This window comes from Oratosquilla oratoria, chromosome 24 (assembly GCF_046742065.1).
Source record: "Oratosquilla oratoria isolate Oo_2021 chromosome 24, ASM4674206v1, whole genome shotgun sequence".
Lineage (NCBI taxonomy): Eukaryota > Metazoa > Arthropoda > Malacostraca > Stomatopoda > Squillidae > Oratosquilla > Oratosquilla oratoria.
The window spans coordinates 59,371,224-59,397,709 of NC_134800.1; the positions used below are offsets into that span (position 1 = coordinate 59,371,224).

At 43.9% G+C, this 26,486-nt stretch overlaps 1 protein-coding gene across 3 annotated transcripts in view; it reads right to left on the reverse strand.

Annotated features, from left to right (window-relative positions):
- Positions 1-26,486, reverse strand: part of LOC143038689 (uncharacterized) — a 104,261-nt gene that overhangs the window by 52,625 nt on the left and 25,150 nt on the right. The window contains exon 1 of one of the 3 annotated variants that reach the window (XM_076208243.1): positions 17,928-18,063. The exons of 1 other annotated variant lie outside the window; for it this stretch is intronic. The gene's annotated coding sequence lies outside the window, so the exon portion shown is untranslated. Of the gene's footprint in view, positions 1-17,927; positions 18,064-26,486 lie in introns of those variants that run through there. One more of the 3 variants, XM_076208244.1, reaches the window with a different exon arrangement.

The following is a 26,486-nucleotide window of genomic DNA, read 5'->3' on the forward strand; positions in this document are numbered from 1 at the left end:
AGTCCTTAATAGTCCTCTTCAGGACCGGTCTATCCCCTGAGGGACGATACAGCCTCTGTACCTCATGCTTATTTGTTCTCTTTTTTTTTCCAACCTTGTCGCCCCCAGTATTTTAACCTCGATACCTCACCAAGATGTCTTAATTCGGCTTGGTATGGTTGTAAGTATGGTCAGACGTGCATGTGAAGTATTTGATATGTTGATACGTCTGTGGCTGTGAATGAAGTTTGAAATCAGTTTAACCATCAGTACGAGCATGCTGATTAGGTGTCAGCATAAATATACGACATTGATGAACGACGTTTTGACATGCAAATCCCATATGTACTCGAGCAGAGCCAAAATATAAAGTGAGCCGACAACCTTGAGCCAAAAATTAGTGGCGCGGTTGCCTGTATATGGGCAATTTTTCTTCCATCTTCCTAGAATTTGGCAGTTTCGCCCACCTAAACAATTTTCCGCAGTAAAATCATTATGGCAAACTATTTTGTTTCCTCAACAGAAACACAGAATGTTATTTGATATCATGGAAGAAAAATATTTTCCTTTCCCCCCAGCATAACAAATTCATTCCCGAAAGCTACAGGTTTGCAAATCTGCTCAAATAGTTGGAGGAAAAAGAACATAACGCCCTTACCGAGACCGCGCGCAATATATTCCCTCGTTATTAAACAGAAAAAGAGAGGCCTTCCTCTAGATGTACTGTCCCTTGCTACATTGCTTCTGACCCTGGGGTGAACCGTCATCCATGTGGAGCTAAGATGGGAAGGGGTGGAAAGGGTGGTGGATGGGAGTGGAATGGGTGGGAGCAAGGACGTGCCTTTGAATTGGCTACCTCCCTTATAAGCAGGGGGGGGGGAGCTCTTTGTATTTAATAAAATTTTAAACATGCAGTTGTCGTTGCCAGAAATAGTTTAGACATCCCATGCCGGCATAAATTATGAGCTCTTATTAATACTCACGTGCGGGTGCATATTAATATCCGTGTGTGTGTGTGTGTGTGTGTGTGTGTGTGTGTGTGTGTGTGTGTGTGTGTGTGGAAAACCACAAAGTGTAATAACAAGATATGGACTGAGCGCTTTCGGTCCACAGCTTATAATTCTCCTTTGTGGTTTTCCGCACATATTCCTCTTTGATATTGGGAATATATATATATATATATATATATATATATATATATATATATACATATATATATATATATATATATATATATACACATTTATCAACCATAATACACTTTCATTCTAAGCCATCAACATCGAGAGACTCGAGGAGGCCAACATACAGAAATTGAAACGTGGTACATCCATGTACTCGAGCAACCAACTCGCTAACATGCAGTTCCCTTAATACACCCATTTCGATTATGACGTTTCAAAAATAATCACAGCCAACATGACCTTCCTTGGACTGAATAAAACCGTTTGAAGCCTGACTACAGAACCTACTGTTGTTGTTAGCTTCTATATTTAAGGGGGCAACCTACAGAAACACACACACACCAAACGCATGGATCTAGCAAGCCAATTTTCATGACAGTAGTCTGTACCCAGGTACTTTGGCTCTTGTTGTGGCATCGCCTGCCTGCAATATACCAGCCAGCCAGCCAGCCCGGCGTAGCCATGCGACGAGCCACACCCGCTTATACCCCTCGACAAGGCCACACGCGCGCAACCCCCCCCGCCCCTCAAATCCTGCTGTATCCTGCCCAGCTACTGCAAGGTCTTCGAAGTGAGGATCTATAGGATAGAAAAAAGGCGGAACTGATGCGGTGCCTTATATGCCCAGAACAAGGTGGAAGCGGTGTGTGTGTGTGTGGGGGGGGGGGGGGTTCAACCCCTGTGGACACGGAAGAGTTCTAAGACCGGCGATGGTCGGCAGCTACAGTCGGGCACCAAAAGGCACCAGGGTGACTGTGGCACTGCTAACGAATAGAGTCTTTTCTTCTGACAAGATAAGCCTCGTTGACATGGGGCTAGTTTAGTAGCCTGTAGTGCTAACGACTACTTATCCTACTACTTGCCCAAAGTCAACGGAAATTTAGTCAACTTGTCTCCCAGACTATTCTTGTTAACACTTACTTCCCGGTCAAAACTTGCAGCTAGTATTAGCGGCTGCTAAATTAGTCCATACGCGTAAGGAATCTTTGAAGACGTATTGAAACAAAATGAATACCAGCTGATTTACTCAAAACTCAAAGAGGAACCCCCGGGTCATCGGTTGAATATGTCTTTTCTGTCGTAACACGCGAACTCTTCGGTAAGTTTCTTAATTTCTACCGGCCTCAGCAACTTCTGTAGTCTGGTCTAGGCAGTGTAGCACACGCTATACCTCTAATTACAGGGGCAACCCTTGCTACATTACTAACAGGAGCATTTCAAGCACCCACCCAAATGTGTCTAGAGATTCTATTATACACACCAACACACATCAACTTTATTCAGTTTTAGAAGTCCCCTAGGACGGTAAAAGGCAACTGCATATTCAACACTTTCATTGTTATGAATTGTATAATTGTTCTGGCGGTTCTATTCAGAAAACCCGGCGTTTTCAACTTGGTCGATCTATCTTCCCACGCACGCCCATCGTACTTCCGGTTTACCGGCCACCTGTGTTACAGCCACTATTGTTGTTGGAGAAGTGGTGGTGATGGACGTGGGTGTAGTAGAGGTAGTGGTGGATATGAATGTATTGGGAACGGTGGATCGGAAAAGTGGATAGGCAGCGATAACTGTGGTAATGGAAGAGTTGGTGGAGGTGAATGGATACAGGTATGGCAAAAGTGGAGTCGATTGTGGGTTTGGTAATGGTGGCCTGTTTTAGTGCAGCCGGTGATGATTTGTGGTGGTTATGAGGAGGGCGGCTGGGTATGAGGATACTTATGCAGAGGATAGTGTAGCGAGTGGTAGTTGAATAGTATGGTTTTGTAAGTAATTGGCAACTGCCGACATGTCTACCAAAAAGAAACGCCATGTGAAGACGGAAACTATTGGTACGTTTTGCTTGTTACGGTTTTTATCAATTACTTGATACGTCGTATACCTCACATGGTGTTATTTTGCAATGGTTTCGACGTAGGATATTTTCGTGGCATTGGTGGACTATCCATGATTGTCCTTGCTGAAGTCAAAGACGTTGATAGACAAATAATGACAACGCATATTGAACCGAAGAAGGTCAAGATTGCATCTTCCAATCCCTTGGAAGCATGTCGATCTTACAAGATCACAGAATGAGCGGGCAGGCGAGCGAGGACGGGAGGGAGGGATGAAAGAGGCGGTAGTCGGACGCGTGGGCCAAGGCCGTTTCTAACCGCCGAAACCGCGGGAACATGAGACGGACGACATGAGCGATTCGTTATAGTACACAGGCAGGGGCAGGTACGGGCACTGCATGGAAGGGCAGGTGTGACAGCAACAAAGCAATTTACAATTATCTACTATAATAAAGTAGTAGCCTCTGCCTGACTGTTCACGAACTCCTGGGGTTTTGGAGATACCCCATAACTATATATTCTGATACCCTATCACTCCAGGTACTTGGATAACTATATTTCATTGATATATATATATATATATATATATATATATATATATATATATATATACACATATATATATATTGGTTGGGGTTAAAGGTTAAGGTTAGGTGGGGTATCACGCCACTACTGTAGTGTCCACTTAACGCACATAGCATTTTTGTGTCAAAAAGTACTATGATTAAACAAACCATTGTATGTGTCCATAAATATTACTTATATTTGTGAAATTAATGTTGCCACATACTATAATAGCCTTTGTAAGGAGAAAACATGTAAATGTAAAATGATTGTATAATTTTACCAAATGTTGAAATATTGGTTATTTTTATTTTATCTTATTGGGGGTGTAAATGTAATTAACGAGTCAAAGATGTTTCAAAGTTTGTTTCAACCCTTCTCTTACGGCCGAGTACCGTTCACCATGTAGTGTTAACAATAAACTACAATGGTTAGGTTAAAGATTATTCGCGAACCCCTAGGTTTTTGCAGATAGACCCCTATAACCATATATAATCTGAAACCTTATGACCCATGGTACTTGGATAACTATCATTTATCTGTCTGTTCACGAACTCCTAGGGTTTCGGAGATAGACCTCCCATAAACATATATATTCTCATACCTTATCACTCCAGGTACTTGGATAACTATATATAATTAAAAAAAATGGTTAGGGTTAAGGGTTAAAGTTAGGTGGGGTATGGTTAGGTTAGGGATTATTCACGAACTCCTAGGTTTTTGCAAATAGACCCCTAACACCATATATATTCTAAAAACCTTGTAACCCAAGGTACTTGGATAACTATCTTTCAATTGTCTGTCTGTTCACGAACTCCTTCTAGGGTTTTGGAGATAGACCTCCATAACCATATATATTCTGATACTCTATCACTCCAGGTACTTGAATAAATATATTTCATTAAAAATATTTTTATTAGGGATAAGGTTTAAAGTTAGGTGCGGTATGGTTAGGTTAGGAATTATTCACGAACTCGCAGCAACGCGCGGGTAATTTGGCTAGTAATGTGCATAAAAGCGACCTGACGACGGACTTGGGAAGAAGCGAGTCGGAACTGGGGAGGAGTGATGGGAGTTGATGGAGACGAATACAGGGTCATGGGATGGAGAAAACGGAGACACACTTTAGGCTCCACCACCAGAGAGTTGGGAGAGGGTGGGATCTTGAAGAAGGGCATTGGATGTGAGAGAAGTAGGCAGGCAAGGAGAACGTAATCCAGGAGAGTAAGTAAACGTTGTCCAAGAACAGTACATGCGGGGAGTGGGAGTTCCATAAGAACGTATATACATCGTGGGAAAGGGAGGAGTTGAAATACACAAATATAAAGTGAACCGGGCAGCAACAAAGGCAAGTTCAATAAAAAACACGATGCCTATACATGAACACAAGAATTGGAAGAGTGAGAGGCACAGCGTGAGTGTAGAATAGGAAGAGGCGAAGAGAGGCGGTTGTAGAAAAGAGAGGAACGGAAGTGGTTGTAGTTGAGATGGTGGACCAGCATTTCAAGCCCTTCTGGCCTGGTCCCCCGGGAGGAATGTGGAAAGCGGGGAGATATATGAGAGAGAGAGAGAGAGAGAGAGAGAGAGAGAGAGAGAGAGAGAGAGAGAGAGAGAGAGAGAGAGAGAGAGAGAGAGAGAGAGAGAGAGAGAGAGAGAGAGAGAGAGAGAGAGAGAGAGAGAGAGAGAGAGAGAGAGAGAGAGAGAGAGAGAATGAAAAAAAAAAAAAAGTGAAGATCAATTCCGCTTCCTTAGGGGTGGATGGATGAATGAATGAAGGAGGGGAGGTGGAGGGAGATGGAAGGACGGATTAATTGAGGAGGGGGAGGGAGCAGAGCCTTTACATGCCTAAGCGCCGCCCCGGGGCAAAGTTCTCAGTGACGACCCCCCCTCCCCCATCACCACTTCCCATCTCCACCATTCCTTACTGCCTATTATAGCTATTGGCTTGCACAATAATCAAACAAACAACATTGTTATTTAATGTCACTATTGCAGAAACGACAAAGGAAAATATTTCACATTTTGTTTATTCTAACGCAAAACTCGCACATTGCGGTAAAATATACAGGACTCCTTTGACATCTTTAATAATAACTCTCAGCCTTGTGAGTGGCATGTCCAGTCTAGAATTCCCACCCCCCTAAATGTGCCGCCCCAGGGCATATGCGCCCCTATGCCCCCAAGGGCCCTGGGAGGGAGGGAGGGAGGGAGAGATGGACGGATTAACGGAGAAGGGGGGAGGCAAGGAGAGATGGATAGATGAGAGAGGACGAGGAGACAGGGAGAAGGAGAGAGAGAGAAGGGTAGGAGAAGAGAGAGATAATATAGGAGAGAGGAGAGACAGTGAGAATTGAGAAACGCCTATGCCGGTTCTACAACGCTAACCTTGTCCATGATGCCTATCAACGCCAGATAACTTCATATGAAGCGTAATTTGAGGTCACGCTGGGGTCGGCTGTGTGATCCGGGCCACTTTCTATTTCGGAAAAAGGGAGGAAAGGAGGAGGGGAGAATGGGAAGGAGGGTCGGGGGGGAATCAAGAGGGCAAGGGAAGGGAAGAGGAAGACATTTGTACCCCTTTTCAGACTGCACTGGTGAAAAGTACTGCTTTCAAAAGTAACAGTAATTGGTGGAACGACAACTAAGGAGACCCGCACATTTAACACTTGAAACTTATGAGTGGTTCAATAGTGCCCTTAAAATATGTCAGTTTAGGAAATGGCACCAGATGAAAACATACTCTTCACTCACTCACTCACACACAATATACACTCATATGTGTAGTAGATTCCCACGAAAATTGACACCCCCTAGCGTGACGTACCACACAGGGTATATCCCGGTGTGTCATAATAGCAGACAGTTTTATTCCAGTAGGGAAGCCACACTATCCGGCAACCCCACCGCTACTACAGTCACATGCTCCTGCCAGAGGCAGACCAGGACACGACCGTGAACTGGACGATGTGAAAGTCGTATGCAAATACGGAAACGGCATGACGTAGCACATAATTATAATAGATATCCATGGAAGGCACCACGTACAGATTGAGCATAAAAAACACCTAATGTAAACAAAGAAAAAATAGCGAACATAATGTCTATCATATATATATATATATATATATATATATATATGGAAAAGGTAGGTGAGGAAGACGAATTAGGAACTAGTCAGAAATAAACTCGTGATTCTAATACGTATCTTCCTCACCCACTTGTGCCAATGCCTCAATATATATATAAACCTTGAACACATCGATGGACTTCTATATGCACGCCGTTTTGTAATGTCTAGATCATAAATATTCGCGTATAGAGGGCACCTTTCAATGTAATCGTTTATTGGCTGTTTATCTATGCAACACACCGTTACACAAAGCAAGAGGAACACAAAATATTGCAACACAAGGACGTGACTATTTCTGCTAGAAGGACGCAAACAAACGACCTTCATGAAAAGGGGGCCGAGCATCGTACTTCAACACAAGACTCCCCGAGTGTTTGAATGGGAAGACGGTACAAGCGAACGAGATGCAGCGACCGGGTTGAACGATGTGGGTGGCTAGGGATGCTGGCTAAATATATGAAACGGAGGGAAGGGAAGGAGGAGGAGGAAAGGAAGGAAAGAAGCCAGGAATAATAAAATAAATGAGGAAGGGGAGGAGGAAGGAGGGAAAGGCAGGAAATTATCAAATTATTAAAGAAATAAGGAAGGGGAGGAGGAAGGAGGGAAAGGCAGGAAATGATCAAATTATTAAAGAAATAAGGAAGGGGTGGAGGAATAAAGGAAGGAAAGAAAGCAAAAAATAATTAAACAAGGAAGGATAGAAGAAAATCAGAAAAAAAGGAAGCAGAGGGAAGAAAATTATGTAAAAGAAAGAGGGAGGATAGTGAAGAGATCGGGAAAGGAAGGAGAGGGAATAAATGGACAAAAAGGGCGGTGCGGAGGTGATGTGAGAGGAGGAAAGTAGGGGAGTAGGAAGTGGAATGGAGGGATACGGAGGGATGGAGGGAGGGTTACCGAGAGGCGGGAATCGGAGGGAGAAAGTGCATCCCGAGCCTTATCAGAGAATAGGCCTTGGCATACACCGGCGTTAGGTGGAAGGCTGTTCCCATTTTTATTTTGTGTGTGTGTGTGTGTGCGCGCGCGCGGGAAAACCCTACCCAAGAGTCCAGAGTCTAAAAAATAACTAATGCCGATGTCACAGTATGCATGGGCGAGATTATCCAATGACGGTTACGGGCAGTGTGACATCAGCCGTGGTAGAACTGTCACCTGATCATCTATGCCTTCTAGGCAACAAGATCCAAACAAACATTTCTGTCATCCACTGGCTGTTTCTTGTTCAAGTGGAGGATGTGTTTGCTATATTTTTAACCCGTTTTTCGTGAGCCGTCTTTGTCGGACACAAAACACAAACGATTTGTGTCGTCCGTTGGTAGTCAACTGCTGCGAGTTCGTTTGGGTAGAAAAACGAATTCGGTTACAACATTTTGCTTTTCCGAATCTCCAAACGACAAGTAACCTTTGAGTTATATTTTGAGAAGTTGAATAATGAACTAAGAAGTCCCTACATTTATATGTGGGATCATACGGCTGACCATAGAAAGTGATTTTTTTTTTTCAATTTATTCGGTCATTAAACCTGGTATAATTATGAACAGGACCAAGAGATGAAAATACAAAAGTAAAAAAAGACGTAGAAAATGGGGTAATGAAATGCATAAAAGTTTGTCACAATAAAATTAATCAAACATGACACGTAGAAAGACGATACCAAGTATATAATAGTAATATATCAAAATAAAATTGGCCCGAAGGCACTACAGTAAAATAAAACATGGCTGGGCGATAAGCATAAAAATGGATATATATTTCGTAAATACGTTGCCTGATAAGGCAAAAGCAGGATGGACTGTGAGCGACTGACATGTCGGCTCAACTTTAGTTATCACGAAAATAATGAGTTATCAAGTCAAAACAAGGCCAGTCGTCCTTCGGAAGGTCGTGTTATTGTTCATTATGTCTTATCTAGTTATCAATTTCATTTTTTTCGTTTCCTATTGGTAACACTTGAAACTATTGAGATATGAAGTAGTTGCCCGATCACAGTCCAAAAATTAAAAATCATGAAACCGTTAAAAACTGCGCCAAGCCCAATTATCAATGCTGAAAAAAAATCTACCACTCCAAAGGAGAATTAAACGACAACAATATCAACATCAGTAATGTTAATTCAATATCTTCGAGTATGAGGTGAACAAATCTGCGTATCAAAGTCGAACTATTAATAACATTGATGTCTATCTTGACTCGCTCATCATCATCGGCGACATGACGTCACACTAGAGTCGGATCCGTTCTTGCCACATTTCGTAGCTTATGTAAACCAAATGCGGTCTGCCTGAGTATTGGTGCACGCCCGCCTCTCGGTGACAATGTGCTCGAAAACTCTTCACTTTCATCACAATTTGTCACATTTTCCAATTAAAAATAGACAAATATTTTAAGAGTGACATAAATAAAACCAAGTATGTGTACGTGTGACATTATACACTGAAGCCTTGTTCATGTGAAGATTTGTCATGAATAATTTATGTTCTTTGCAAACTGTCTTAATCAGTATCAGAATAAACCGATTAGGTTTAATAATAACACTAGAAGTTGCACATGAAAAATGAAAAAGGCATAAAACGCTAATGGTTATAGTAGACAAATCCCTGATATTCGTTACGTAGTGTAACCCAACAAGTTGCATGTTTATGTTCTAAGTTAGTGTAGTTTTACCTAGTACCGTTAATTCAACTGACAATGTGTGTGTGATTCACCTTGGTCTTTGGATCAGGTGTTGAACTCGGGATCGACAGCTATTTCACTCCCGCAAGAGATCTCAGAGCTCGTATGACCGATCTATGGGTAATGCTATGACCTTGCACGCACGCACACACACACACCCAACTCCCCGCCCACGAGAGTTGGAGTAACGACTCGAAGCGCGGTGATACTGAATTAATTTAAGCCCTGCGCAGGATTCGAACCCGGTACCGCCATATTGACAGTCCGTGACTCTACCAATCGAGCGTGTGTGTGTGTGTTTGTGTGTGTATACATACATTCACACAAACTGTTTAGCATGTCAACGCACCGCCAGCTAATATGCACTTCTAAACAAGAAGTTTGCTGGCAAAATATGGAGCAAGCACGTTCCTAAACAAAAAGCGTGTTGAACGAAACCCAAGGAACATCAGCTTCGCACTCGGCCAGTTTTCGCCCCATGTTGCGAATTTGAATAGCTAAAACAACACAATAACATTCGCATAGGTTTAACCTTTTTCAGTTCGTCTTTCAACTTTTCAACAATGTCAAAAAGGTCATTTGATATTTGGAGAAAAAGTATACGATCGTAACCGACGTCTGTTTCACTCCGACGAACTCTTGTAACCGTTGACGATGACGGGCCGTTTCACGTCCGTCCCACTCGCTCATATCACCTCAATTTCTCTGTTGTCGACCTTGCTAAGCACTGAAACTCGTTCTCTTCTAAGGCCACAAGGTTTTATTCATCCCAGATTGTCCACATGCATAGTTTCCTTCACCAAAAAGCGTAAATTGTCAAAAAACAGTATCAATCCAGCCACCATCCTCCGCCTCTTAAATCACTTCACTCGCAAAAGGCCGAATTTTTCACAAATCACTAACATCATCAACACCAACGTTTCAATAGACCCTCTCCGGAGGCGACTACCATACCTAACACCCACATAGGCAGGTAGAGTCTTGCACGAGACTAGACCATACTACCCTATCAACAACGGCCGTACCCTTTGGCAGCATACGCCGCCGTGGCCTTCATGGGGGGAGGAGGGGGAAGATGGGTATTACGTAAAGGAGCCGGCCACTGTTCCTGGCCTAGCGCCCCTCCCCTATCTTCCCTTCCCGAGGGCCCAGACAAACGGTGTTTGGATTCTTTAAAACAAAGGAAAGAATCGCTATCAACCTGGGCTATTCTTCCTCCAATCTCCGATTAATCGGCGGTGCCACCCACCCCTAAAAAAAAAAAAAAAAAAAAAAAAAAAAAAATCCCGCCTTACAATAACTGTCACGAACTATTTCATTTTCTAAACAAAAATACATTGATTCCTCCCCCAAAGCTGCGGGCTGAAAATCTAGCCCCCCCCCCCCACAACAGTCGGAGGAAAATAACCGAATGTGATAACTCCAGATGTCGTTCCCACGTCACATTGAAGTCAACATCGTGAATGTCATAAATCTTTTTGCTACTTAACCCGACAAACATGAACGGCGAGCCCACCAAGATCTGGACTTTGGTACCTGTGTATTAACCTGTTTATAATTTTATTTTCTGTATGACTTCTCAATATATCCTACTGTACCCACTGCACGCCCATGCTCAATGAGTGACGCAACAACTTCAGCTCCGTCGTCCTCACCCTTTAGTGCATCGTCGTCTAGGATGACGAGAGAGAGCTGACACTTCTTCGGATAGTACAATGAAACAATGTACTGTGGAACAAATATCGTCATGAATATGTTTCATCTTAGTGATAGTCAACACTCCTCAGTCATTCAAATGTGCAAAGCTAATGCAATAGAGAGACAGACATGTGTTCCGTGGATTAACACCGCGGGGGGGTGGGGGGCACACAATGCCCACCAGAATAGATGTGAGCCTTGAAGTAAATCCTTGGCAACCGAGCCGAGGAAATTAGACTACCTATCACATTCCCGCCCCTGTTCATGTGGCTTCCCCACCAGCTCCTCTTCTGCAGAAACCTCAGGAAGGAGACATAAGCGCAGACACTCCTTTTATGGAAAAAAACAAATCCGGCACGAATGCTGCCAAAGTCAATGTCTTTAAGTATTATTACATGTAACAATCGACATCTAACGTACACATCACCAATTTTTTTGATAACCCGCCGTTAATCCAATCGTAACTATCTAATTGGCTTAAATCATCCCAATGAGGACAGGTTATAATACCCTAAACAGAAACTACTGATAAACTGACCGACCAGCGTCCCGTTAGATGCATTTCTCACTGAAGTACTGGGCGCAGGTCACTGGAACCTGTATGCCTAGATCGATGTCACTGCCAAAGAACTCGTTTGGTAGCTGGGGTGGCTATTCTTATTTTTTTTTTTCTTCTTCAAAGTTGTGATTCATTTTTTTGATCTACCCAGAACTTGCCAAGTCTTGTTGCGAACCATGACATCTTCCCAGCTTCTACCAGTTTATTTTATATTCTTTGACGTGCGCTTTGTCTAGCTCCCGCCGAGCGATATATATATATATATATATATATATATAAATATATATATACACACATATATATATATATATATATATATATATATACATATATATAATGTATTATGTATAAATTAACACACACACACATATATATATATGTTTTTTTTCAGAAACCACTGGGAAATTGAAAAAAAAAAAACGGATACCGAACGTTTTCGTCTATTTAAGACATTTTCAAAGGTGGTTTCTGCAAAAATAGTTTATCACGTGTGTTTTGTGATTTCTTTGCATATATATATATATATATCGGTATTGTGTGTGCATGTATTTGAGTGTGAGTGCGCGCGTGCATGTATAGTCATTCATTGACTCATAAGATCTAGGTTCACCCACTCCAACGGTGGCACACGGTTTTCTAAGGAAGAACCCTGAGCGAACCCTACGGTTCGGATTCTGCGGGGATTCGAACCGAGGTAAAAACAACGCGACACGGAACCGACCAAGCTACGAAGAAGGCCCATATGGCGTTCTCCCCGATGCCTCGGTTCGTCCGAATGGCCTCCCCGTCATGACAAAGAACCAAGTCGCGGCGACTTTGCACGGGTGGGGGTGGGGGGTGGGACAAAAATGCATGCACCAGGCAGAGCACGTGCAAACCCTAGACAAGGATCACCTTTCCTGTTAGGGCTTCGTCCCTGACCCACAAAAGCCACCTCCTCGTCCCTGCTACCCTCATCTCATTACTTTGGCACCTTTTGGGCGAAGCCATAGCTAGCCCGTGCCAAAGTTTCCTGCGCGCTAACAAGAGAGAGAATGTACTCTAGAAAATACAGAGCTGTCGCATCACCACTCCGTCCTACATAGCGGCGCCAATGTCGAGAAGAGAGAGTGGGGGAGGGGGAGGGGGGTTAGTGGCCGGGTGAGGAGGCGCAGCCTCACTGCAGAAGGCAACTCTGCTTTAACAAGGACGATGCCCTCGGAGAGAAACGAGACGGGGGCAACGGCCTTCTTTTCAATCCATTTCCATGCTACCCAGAGCCCTCACTCTTCTTACCACTTTAGACCTTTTTCTCGACCCATTTCATGATTACAGCTTTTCACTAATTTAACGTAGGATATTTATGCAGCCGTGTGGGAGAAGTACCCTGTGCAGCTTCAAGTAACATAATAATGTTGGTATATCTGACCAAGTATTAATCAAAATGCAACAATCGGAAATTCAAAATGCAGTGCAATGTAACATATCATCCCCGTATCATCTTGGTTCTATGGGTGACACAGAAGAGGAGGAGGGAGGGAGGGAGTGAGCCGATTCCATAGACAAATTGACCCCAATGTTGAAGCAAACACACGAGGATATTTTTTGGCGTATCCATTTGACGTTACCCATCGAACCCATCCCCCCGAATAATGTGGCAAGACCACGCTCATTACGAGTTCGCTGACCCACGGGCCTCCTCCGAGCCCAAAGGCTGTGGACGGCTTGCGTCGTGCATTCCTGATGAACATGCGCATCGTCCATTTCACTTTTGCGTGGCTGGCAGTGCATGGGTCCAACCAGCGTCCTTGACCCGACTCAACTGGTGCTAGTTGGTCGTCATGGAAGCTAACGAGCAGTTGTTGTATCTATTTCTATGTGAGAGGAAATCCCGGGGTTATGGGAATGCACATCGTCCTAGATGTCGACTCGACGCCCCTTCTCCCAATCACTACTGATGGCCATACGCGTCATCGACACCGGCGCCCTTCCCAATCCGATCGTTTCGGCGGAGCGTGCTGGGCTGTTTCATCCTCCCATACACATCAAGGATACTGACGTAAAACATCTTACAAACATGACAGGTACGTTTTTTTTATAACCCTAGATCAATAACGACATGTAACTGCAACATTTTCATCGCCAGTTCTTGATTAATAATATTCCGTGACGAGTGACCCAACCTCTCGCAATGGGTCATTTTTTTTGCCGCGAAAGCGCTTTTTTCCCTCCTCCACTTTCGAACAATATAACAAGTGTTTATGAACAACCAAAACGATTCTCCAGAGCCAATTTCATGTCCGTCATATGCTCTTCACAACGAGTCTTATGTTTGTATATGCATGAAATCTGCTTCGGTACACAATTCAGTACACTCACTTCAAACGATTTTATAATACATGACCTGCATACCTGCATATTTGACTGCCCCCACTCGCCATTTTCTCGATGTTGTGCTTTAACTAACTGGGGTAATTAATCAGGTGATTTAACAAAATACCAAGCTTAGTTACACGGCTTGAAGTAATACCTCGTTCTTCAAGCTAACAAGTTACGCGCGTCTCAAAAACACATGACGCCATGTCGTCCGTGACGAAAACTCGAAGCGCCGGAGGGACGCTTTGTACTGAATAAAATCACCTGAAGGCAACTACATGAAATATGATGGAACCACCACCATTTATGAGTTAAACGCCAAGATACACATTCCATGTCGGGAGGGTATTGCAGGATCATCGGCCAACTCCCAAAGATAAGCCCACTTTTAGTGTGGATTTACAGTCATGACTTCGTCTCCGGCAACGCCAAAATCTGGCAATCGTGGCATTGTCGTGGGTTTTCATCGACTGAGGATTCATGATGAAAACCACTCACCACAACGCCACGATAGCGAGATCGTAGCATTGCCGGAGACAAAGTGGTGAATCTGTGCGTGTCCATGGACAGCTGAACCAGGTGCGAAACTATGTCCTTGTAGCACGGCAATCTTGTAACATATAGATGACATGGCAACAATATTTCGAACATACTCCAAAGCTTCGGCTACATCAGTACATCTCGATCGAGAGGGAGAGGTGGGGGTGTCCGTGGGGTCCCAGGGTTGTCTCATTTAATAACGGGGTACGTAGACCCTCAGGGATGGTCGTCACAGTCGCATAATAAAAGGGTCGTGGAAGACCCTAAGGTACGTCACAGTGACACAATGAATTCTACGAACCGAACATTGGCAGTCGTTCTTAAATGCCTGACGATTAGATTCAGTATCGGTAACCCTCCCATACCTTTCCCCAGGAGTCTACCGAACAGCAAGACATGAAGCCACTATGGGTGTGCCGATTAATCGGTATCGGCAAGAATGGGCACTTTTAGAATGGGATTCGGCATCGGCAATATTTTGCCGATGCCAATGCCATTTCCCGCATTCCTAGGGTCAAATATTAGACAGTAGAGACTGAGGTTTAGGTTTTACTATTAAGTTAGGATTAAGAAATTTATTAAAAAATAAACGCTGAAAGGTTAGGTTTAACCAAGGGTTACCCTCTCAACTGGCATAGTGATCCTGCAGTGAACATATGTAGAAAATAATATTAACGCTGACAATAATGGCAACAACGAAAAGCGTAACGGTTGCAAGAGACGACGACGATGATGGCAGCTATAAAAATCCTTCTCTCCCATGTGATATTAACTTTTATATGGTTGCCGCCAACCAGTTATAGTAGACTAGCTGACACCCACGCATCCCCTTTTAAGGAAGGGGCCACAGACCTTCTTTAGGGAGAAAAAAAAAAAAATGAGAAGGTACTTTTCCTCCGTACCTCACACTTCTAACCGGCCCAGGAATGCAAGACATCATCATAATCGCTGCATTTTATTAGCATAATCAGCTATTCTGGTTGCTTCCTAACAGATTATTGTATGCAGTTTACCCCGAAACGAAAGGTTGAATCAATTTCGATATGTCTCCAGAAAGAAAGAAAGAAGAAGAAGAAAAAACGCCGCGTATAACTTGACGCATCTATTAAAGAAGTGGTCAATTTACTTTATTCGGTAGGGGAGAAACCCAATATACTATATTGAATAGGCTCAGGAACATAAACCCTTCAAACACGTATAAATATGTACTTGTAAACACACACACACATATATATATATATATGTGTGTGCGTGCGTGCGTGTGTGTGTGGTGTGTGTGTGTAGGAGAGAGAGAGAGAGAGAGAGAGAGAGGGGGGGAGAGAGAGAGAGAGAGAGGGGGGGGGGGAGAGAGAGAGGGGGGGAGAGGGAGAGAGAGAGGGGGGGGAGAGAGAGAGAGAGAGAGAGAGAGAGAGAGAGAGAGAGAGGCGCCCTGTAATCCAGCTTATGTACTACTAGCTGAACTCCCTTGTCAGTCTGACTAAAATTGGGCCTTTCGTGAATGCAGGTAAATAGTTATGGAGATGGATGGGGGAGGTAGGTAATATCGGGTTCTTTAATGGCTTATCTCTCTCCATTCCTTTATCATCGCATTATTTCGATCACGATTTCATTATATCATTATTTTCATTCTAGAGTGACCTCACTCATATAATATATATATATATATATATTTACACACACACACACACACACATTTATCAACCACAATTCACTTTAATTCTAATCCATCACCATCGAGAACTCTAGGAGGCCAACATGCAAAATTGAAACGTGGTACAGCCAAGGACTCGAACCTGTTGTTGGCCTCCACGAGTTTCTCAATGTTGATAGCTTAGCATTAAAGTGAATTGTGGTTGATAACTGTAAATCTGTTTACTGGGACCCATTCAGTGTAGTATATATATATATATATATATATATATATATATATATATATATATATATATATATGTATATCTATATATGTATATATATATATATATATATATATATACACAACACTGAATGGGTCCCAGTAAACAGATTTACACACACACACACACATATATATATATATTACATACATATATATACACACACACATATATATATGTGTGTGTGTGAGTGTGTGTATATGTATGTAATATATATATACATATATATATATATACATATATATATATATATATATATATTACAGGTGAAAAATGTAATCATACATTTGTCAATCACGTAGAAACCACTGTTGGAGTAGAAAAGACTGGAATCGGGGAATCTATATATTTCGATTGCAAACTGCAATCCTCTTCTGAAGAGGATTGCAGATTGCAATCGAAATATATAGATTCCCCGTTTCCAGTCTTTTCTACTCCAACAGTGGTTTCTACGTGATATATATATATGTATATATATGTATATATACATATATATATATATATACATATATATATATATATAAATTCCATGTCATCGCCGTCGAGACTGGTGAAGAGCTCCAAGGAAGCTGACACTTTGTCACGTCCGAGCTAAGTTCGAGTCCTCGGCTCGACCACGTTTCAATTTCCAACATTCCTTCGAGCTCCTCGCCAGTCTGGACTGCGATGGCATGGAATTAAAAGAGAATTGTGGTTGAAAAGATTCAGTGTATATATGTGTATATATATATATATATATATATATATATATATATATATATATATATATATATATATATATATATAAATTCTATGCCATCGCCGTCGAGACTGATGAAGAGCTCCAAGGAAGCTGACAGTTTGTCACGTCTGAGCGGAGTTCGAGTCCTCGGCTCGACCACGTTTCAATTTCCAACATGATTCCTTCGAGTTTCTCGTCAGTTTGGACTGCGATGGCATGAAATTAAAAGCGAATTGTGGTTGAAAACATGTTAATCACACACTTGGAAGAGGATTTATACGCACCCGACGGTGCTGTGTCGTAAACAAACGGCACCAACTTGGAACCAAGCAACTTACGTAATGCCTTGTCTACGGTACCCACACTACCTGTTTCCCTCCCGCGGACCTGCTCTTCCATCAGCTGTTTGGATAAACAAAACCCAAGATCCATCTTACCCATCGAACGGATGCATCAATACAATCCCAAAGTAGGCATCAACAGAGTCAATTAAAAATATTAAAAAATCGAACGTAGAAATCGTGGAGCTCACTGGTCAAAATGGCGCTGTATGATAACAATAAGATCTCACATTTGGTACGGGATACACAATAGTATATCACTACTTTCTAATTTTGACGAGTTGTTTCCAGTCTCTTCTGCTATTTTTTTCTTTTACACTAAGCAGTTCGGCCTCTCGTAAGTCCTTGCAGTGCAGTTGCAATAGTATTATAATAATTACACCTCTATCATGGTTCAATCACTAAGTAATATATTCATAACAAATTAATGATGCTTACACTACGGCTTCGGGTACGATTACCAAATACTTCCTTTCTAGTTCTGTTAAGGTTCTTAGAACTATAATTAAAAAAAAAAGGAAGTTCTAGTCACAACCCCCACCCCACCCAAACTCGGTATACTACTGTCGTCATCTTGTCCATTCCGAGTTTTGTTTGGCGATCCGCCGGCCGCCGGGCGACATTGTCGTACAGCGCGTTCCAGGTTGTAGACGGCACCTGGATGACCGAACAAAGTCCACAACCACCACAAATAAGTACTTCTAATATACAACAACGAACGAGATCAACACAAACATTAAAAATCAATCCAACTGTCTACTAAACCTATCATAAGGAACTCCGATCTACTCAATGAGGCAATTCATGGGCATAGGACCCATCCTACGTCTGGCATCGTGAGCATCAGCTGATGGCAAACCACGGGCGCGTGCTGTTGTGGGAATATAAACAGGTTTAACTTCCGCACCAGAGGAAACCTGCCTTCATTTTGGCTACCGTCTTCCTTTCAGAATGGTACTTTTATTTAGATTGTCGCCAAGCTATTTTATAAATGTTTCTTGATTGTGAAGCAAAATAACTTCCGAAACTTTCTTTGCCATGTACACACTTGGCATAAAATTAAGCGTATATGTCTCGACGCCAAGCAGGATACACTACATTGCGACTACACATGTGTAATAACATTGAATGTAAAATATTTCATTATATATATATATATATATATATATATATATATATGTGTGTGTGTGTGTGTGTGTGTGTGTGTGTGTGCGTGTGTATACATACACAAGGAAATCCACGATTCTTTTACCAACTAAAACCGCCGTATTTGTAATCCTGGCATCACGGCACTTCCTCCCCTTTAAGGTTCTGCATAAAACAAACCTGGCAAGGACTCTACCCTGTGACCCCCTTGCAATTTGGCGCCCATCTGACCTTTACAGTTCTTATCCCTGCGAAACCCCTACGGACCAGAGCCACGCGGTATTCTCTTGAATTTGTGAACATTCTGCATACGTAGTTCTACTCGCAGTCTACTTCATGTCCGTAACTTTATTTGGAAACCACAATTCTTAAAGTGTCATATTCTGCACATGCCTCTTTACAAGGGAAAAGGGGACAAGTGTGAATGTAGTAATTTCAGAGGGATTAGCCTGTTGAGTGTAGTAGGGAAGGCTTATGGGAGAATCTTAATTGAGAGGATTAGGAGAGGAACAGAAGGAGTAATTGGTGAGGAACAGTGTGGATTTAGGACGGGTAGAGGTTGTGTAGATCAGATCTTTGTGGTAAGACAGATATGTGAGAAAGCTATAGGAAAGGGGAAGGATGTTTTTTGGGCTTTTATGGATCTGGAAAAGGCTTATGATAGGGTGGACAGAAAGGCACTGTGGGAGGTTATGCAGATTTATGGGATAGGAGGAAAGCTTTTGGGAGCTGTCAAGAGTTTTTATGTGAGTAGTAGAGCATGTGTTAGGATTGGAAATGGAGAGAGTGAGTGGTTTGAAGTAAAGGTGGGACTTCGTCAAGGATGCGTTATGTCGCCCTGGCTGTTCAACTTATACATGGATGGGGTGGTGCGAGAGGTGAATGCTAGGGTAGTGAGTCAGGGATTGGAGATGGTTAAAGAAAATGGAGAGAAGTGGGAGGTGAGCCAGCTGTTGTTTGCGGACGACACTGCGCTTGTGGCAGGGTCAGAGGAGGGATTGAGGAAGCTGGTGGCAGAGTTTGGGAGAGTATGTGATAGAAGAAAGCTAAAGATAAATGTGGGTAAAAGTAAGGTGATGAGATGTACAAGGGGTGAAAGTGGCAGTAGACTGGAAGTGAACATTAAGGGAGAGCGACTGGAGGAAGTGGATAGTTTTAGATACTTAGGTGCAAGTGTAGCAGGAAAAGGTGGAGTGAAGGTGGAGGTGGAATGTAGATTGAGAGAAGCGAGTAAATGCCTTGGTGGTTTAAAGAGTGTAATGAGAAATAGTCATTTGGGAATGGATGCGAAGAGGAGACTGTATGAAGGAGTGATTGTGCCAACAGCACTGTATGGGGCAGAAACGTGGAACATAAGAGAGGAAGAGAGAAGGAGTTTGAATGTGTTTGAGATGAGGTGTCTGAGAAGTATGGTGGGGGTTACTAGGCTAGATAGAGTGAGAAATGAGGAGGTGAGGAGGAGAACAGGGGTGAAAAAGGATTTGGGAGAGAGGGTTGATGAAAGAATATTAGGATGGTTTGGACACATGGAAAGAATGAGTGAAGAAAGACTAGTAAAAGAGGTATGGAAGGCAGATGTGGAGGGAGTGAACATGAGGGGACGTCCTAGGATGAGGTGGATGGATGGGGTGAAGGGGGCTTTGGGGAAGAGGGGAATGTCTGTTGAGGAAGGAAGGGAGAGGACGGAAGACAGAGGTGAGTGGAGAATGGTTGTATATGGATGATGTTGTGACTGCATGAGGAGGAATGGGTGGGTGGAGGGGGGGTGAGGTAGTATGTGTGAGTAAATTTTGACGCAGCCCGAAGGGATTTCTCCCCGTCCTCTCCTTATATGCAAAGGGGGACGGAGAGGGGGGTCGCCGATTAAATGAAGCGGCCTTGCTGTGGATGTACTGTGTCTTGCGACACTGCTTCTGACCCAGGGCGGTGGGCAGGGTTCAGGGATGACCCGTCATCCAGGAGGTGCTCAGATGAGAGGAAGGGTGGGAGGGGTGTGGAGTGTATTTAGGGATGAAATGGGTGGGAGTGTTTTTATGCCTTTCCCTTTGTGGCTACCTCCCTTGGAAGGGGGAAAAAGCCTTGGTATATGTATGCCTTTCGTATTACCTACTACCTCAACGATGAAGTTTTCCGTACCTATGGATACCGTGTCGAACTCATGAGCAGGATGGTTATGAGTTCGATTCCCGGGCCCCGTTGCGTGATTCTTGCGTTGGTTCCCGATACCTCTGTCCAGGCGGGGAAGTGACCCAAACATGCCCCCCCCCCCCAAAAAAAAAAAAAAAAGCTTGGCACAAATGACAGGACTTCCCCTATCAGGGGTTTCTCACTTCCCACATCGTGGTAGACGGATGGCGATTTTTCTTACATTTGCATAATGTAATCACATTACATTCTTTCTGCCAGTGTTGCTAGCCCCATGGGTCTTTCATCTTGAGGCTTGAAGCCTTGAAATTTTAGTATACATCCCTTGCTATGGCTCTGAATATCTTTCCAGATTACTCAATATCATGTGGGCTCAACTACAGCAGTGAAATCAATGCCTGGTCTTATGTGCTCAGTAATCAGCAATTTCACTAGCTCCAAGGACATAAGCTGCTGGAAGGCAATTCATGTTTCTCTTCACCTTACATACAATCGCCCAGGCTATTTGACAAAACTTTCACGAGGGTTGAGTGTGTGTGTGTGTGTGTGTGTGTGTGTGTGTGTGTGTGTGTGTGTGTGTGAACATTCCTGCGCCTTTCTTCAGCTCTGAAGAACATAGTTGTAGTCACTATTTTTATTGTTTTATTCATTTATATATATGTTTTATTTGGGGGGGGTTCTTTGGCGCTAAAACGCTAAGCTCAATCATGGTGATATGTCTTCTCATAAACTTCTTCCGACACTTTGCTCGCTCGTGTGGTTCACCATGGTCTTGGACCACGTGCTGGACTCGTGATCGACAGCCATTTCTCTCCCGGAAGAGAGCTCAAAACTCATATGACCGACCTATGGGTAATGCTGTGACCTTACAAGCACACACATCCCCAATTCCCCGCCCACGAGTTGGAGTAACGACCAGCAGCGCAGGGATATTAGAATTATTTTAGCCCTGGGCGGGATTCGAACCCGGACCGCCGTAGTGGCAGCCGGGAACTCTACCACCGCATCACGAATCGTGTGTGTGTGCGTGCGCGCGCGTCTGGCGGTACAGCAAAGCATACACAAGAGCGATACTCATCACAGGAATGTGAAGCAGACGTATTTTCATAGTCATTCCCCACCTGCAGTGCCCCCCCCCCTCCCCATGGTTCCCCGTCAAAGAACCACTGACCCAGATCTCCTTAGATTTGTCCCTCGACAACAAAATACAGAGAATACGTGACTGTGTTGATGGGGGGTCAAAGGCCTACACAGAATTCGTTCAACGTGCCAGGGTACCGTACCTGCGCCCGCCGCCCCACTCCCCACCCCTTTCGCAGAGGATTGGCAGGCATGGGTACATCGCGAGAATATTGCGTGCCCTCCCCAACACAAATCTTATCAACTATGCTAATCGCATTCAGCTTTGACAATTCTATGCGCAGTGTTGGATACACATACCATTCGAGGTGGATCAAAGGTGACGACATACTTATACCGGAGGAAGAGGAGAAAGACGTGGAGGAAAAAGAGGAGAATAAGTAGGGTGAGGAGAAGGAAAATTGAGCAGAGGAGGAGGCGGGAAGGGATAAGAAGGAAGGGGGAGGAAGCGGAGAAGGAAAGGGAGGATGGGAGTACGAGGAGGAGGAGGAGGAAGAGAAGGACGTGGAGGAATAGAAGGAAGATGAGAAGTGGCACAGAAACATGGAGAGAGAAAGATGAATAGGGTGAAGGGAGGAGAGGAAGGGGGCAAACAAAGAGGAAGAAGTGGAGGAGATAGATGGAGAAGACGTGGAAGAGGGAGGAGGATGAAGAAGAGAAAGCGGGGCAGGATGGTGTAAAGGAACAGGAGCGAAGAGGAAGAGGGAGAAAGAGAAGAAGGAAATCAAGCTAATCAATCACAGATAAGGGCCGCCATTAGTATATCTCCTAAAAATACTAAGTTGTTTAAAAAGAGGGCACAAACACTCCTATCAGATTTTTGAATAAAGAAATCGGATTAATTTTCTACTTTGTCAAAACTTGACCTTGGGATTTTTTTCGTAACAAGAAAATCACATCAGAAGATATGTGTATTGTATGTATGTATATAAACACGTTCACATGCACTGGGCCATATTCCCGCAACATTACCTAACTGGCCTGCCACCTTCGCTGCGTGTAGCAGCGTTTAAAAAGCAATTCAAGATTCTTGATCTTCATTCGGACAATCCGCCTGAGCCATGAGACTCTACATACACAGTAACACCCACACACGCCTCGCCACTGAAAGAAAACGGGAAGGTCAAATACGAAGTTGGGTGACCGAGAGGGACCTTTCAATCCCCCAAGGTACTGTGATGGAAGTGGGATGTGGAGCGAGTGGGTTTTTTCGACCTGTTGACACGGCCACCACCCATATAAGGTGGGTTTCACCCATGGTCACTCTGTTCTATGCCATCGCCACCTTCAGCAAGACCGAACCCATCCGCTCTCAAGGCGAAAGGAAGTTTCTCGAGGAAGGTTGACGGCCATGAAAAGTCGACTCCAGCGGAGCCCCCACGCGGACGAAGAACTACCTATAACCTAACTCAGTGGTTGACAACCCTAACAGCTAGAACATCTTTTATTTATATAAAATATTGTGCTGTTGGAGGATTATATATATATTCTCACCCTCCTCCTGTTAGACCTGATAGGTCTGTCAGTTGTAGACTGCGACAGGCCTAGCGAGCCGGCAGTTATCTCTACTCTGCTCGAGAAACTCACTAACAACTGACAGACCTATCAACTGACATATATATATATATATATATATATATATATATATATATATATATATATATATAATATTTAAAAAATCAGATTAGGAAAGATATTTCTACAAATCATAATAATCAATGGCTAAAGATGCTTTCAAATTTTATATATGTGTATGTGTGTGTGTATATATTATACATATATATATATATATTATATATATATATATATATATATATATATTTATACATTTTTTTTGCCTGGAATGTTTTACAAATGTACAGTGCATGGCATCTTCGTTTTTATAGAATAATTATTTTGTACGACGCTTCTGAAGCCACACAAGTGTCCTGAAAGAGCTGCAGGTTGCCGACCATTGATCTTATCTTCAAGTCGCCGGTTCGAATACTTGCTCCAGGATATCCGCCTCTACGGATAGCAAACTCTATCCGGTTCCACTCGAGGCCTGACTAGCCTGCAGACGTAGTGGCAGCCTAAACATAGCGGCACACTAGGCTAGCATGCTATCTGCTTTTGTTACTTCGTTTTTTTAGTAGAAACGGTTTTGGTTACAATGTTTTAGACATCCATCAGAACATCTAAACAATTCGTCTAAATTTGTATTGGTTTCTCTTAGTTCGTCGTTCAGTTTAATACAAGATCATAACCGAAGTCATTTCTACTCGAAGTAGCAAAAGCAGGTAGCATGCTAGCGAGAAATACCTATTGTGCCACCACCTACGGACACAACGAGAACAGTTTCCGTTTGAATGACAGCGACGCCGACTACCTCTTGACGGGGAAAAAGGCAGCGCCTCAAGAAGGCATGGCCACGTATACCATGACAAAGTAGAGTCGTGTACGTGACGATGCGCACGCAAGGTGTGGCGGGGGCCAAGAATCGGAAACAATTACAGGAAGTGTTTGTTGTAGAGGTGTAGGAATAGGCGTTGGTGTGCGGGTGGGGAGGAGGAGGAAGCGTGCGTGCGAATTAGGGTGGATTGGGGGTGGGGTGGGGGGAGGGGCGGGAAATGGAGAAGGTAGGTTGCTGCTGCTGTTGTTGGTCCTTTCCGGCACCTTTTATGTAAAAACCAAGGTCGTCCCGTCGTTCGTCAGGTCGAACTTGTTTGGCGCCGGCATCCAACCGTCCTCCTGCAGTGCCTGTTCCATTGCGACGACGCGCCGTCGCCAGTTAGTCCACCACCCCCCCCGCCCCGCCCGCCCGCGAGGACACTTAACTCCTCCCACCCTCCCCCTCCGACGACTGCTATCCTTGGGTTCAGCAAGCGCTTGCAAATGCAGGTTCTGCGCTTCCGTGTGCCTTGGGTTCTTTCCGGCAGTGGGACGCGAACCATTCTCGTTCAACCATTCACCAACTGGGCAAAAAACGATTAAATTACTCCGCTAATCAACCTCCCCCCCCGAACACGCACACACATACACCTTGAGTCACTAGTTCATTCACCTCGAAAAATCTAGTCGAAACGAAAAGTTACCAATATCACAAGGATAAGTCACTTCTGTTCAAACCTGGAAACTATTAAAATAATAATAATTATAATAAATATAGTAATAATAACAATACTACTACTAATAATAATAATAACAAAAATAAAAGTAATAACAACATCAACAATATAATAATTGATACGAAACGAAACGACCCGTCCAGTCGACATCAGTCGAGAGCGAGATCAAGAGTGGGAGATACAGCCTACAAGAACATTTAACTCACTCTGAAAAGAATTTCCCTCCAATGCATGTACACAAACACGACCTACGTTCCTATGCAGGTCACAGTTCCTCAGTAAGCCCCCCATCTACTCCTCTACTTCCCCACCGTTTCCCCCCAGTGAGTACATTAAGGCGAGGGAATACATTACGGCGCATGGGAGGAGTGTAACGGTACAACAAACCCACGCGCGGAGACCATGCAAGGCCGATCCAAAGATCCGCGCACGGGGAACGCTTGTGGGTGACATACCAACTTCAGACCTCCACTGGGCGCCCATCCGCCCGCCCGCTCGGACCGCAGCGCCGTACAAACCGTGTACGTGAGTGGCCACGCGTACAAGAAGCCCCATTCGCGTATGTCTTAACGATCCATGCGCGCGCGCGCTCACACACACACACACCAAGATTGGTGAATCATAGGCATAAGGCCTAATGGTTGAACCATGTATGATCTTTGAGGTCTTATCCGGGAGGACAATAGTTGTCGATCACGAGCCCAACACGTTATCCAAGACCTTGACGGATCACATGCAAACGGGAAGAGATATAAAAATACCTTGTGGTGGCAAAATAAAAAGGAGGGGGGGGAAAGAAAAAGTGCCCACCTATAGAGAAGAGAGGAACATCCTTGTAAATGAACTATATACGACTATCCTCTCCGATTATTTAAGTCTGCATGGCACACGATAGGGTGGTACCTGATTCGGCTGCAGCTACTAAGCGCCTCCTGGCGTACGCTCCTCACCTTATACTATTACGAAACTGAGTGTACTTTCAGTTTCACATTCTTCAAACCGATTTCCGGCTCCTCCTCTCGAGCCATCTTGCCGGCCAAAGGGCACAGCGACCCCACCTGTGGCTCAGTGGTAACACGTGCGTCTGGTAACCGCGTAGGAATTCCAGGCGTCTGCTCGAATCCTGGCCATGGCACAGAGATTTGGAAGGCCACCCACCTTGAGTGATGGCCCCTAACCAATGCCTACCTCGGATCTGAGGTGACCTTGGCAAACATTACGTCAGCTTTCTCCGGGTATTGTCACTGATGTGGCTATAGCGTGAACACAGTCTCCTGCGATCATATATGAACAGTTCCAGACCACCTGCGTGGCTGAGGTCCGAGTGGGCGCCATCCCCGTAAACAAGGGGGGGGGGTAAGGGGACAGTACACTAAACCTTCATCATCATCCTTGTCTTATCGCAGTCTTATCTTCACTTATCAGCAGTCCTACTCAGGTTTATGTTGCAAACACTCGA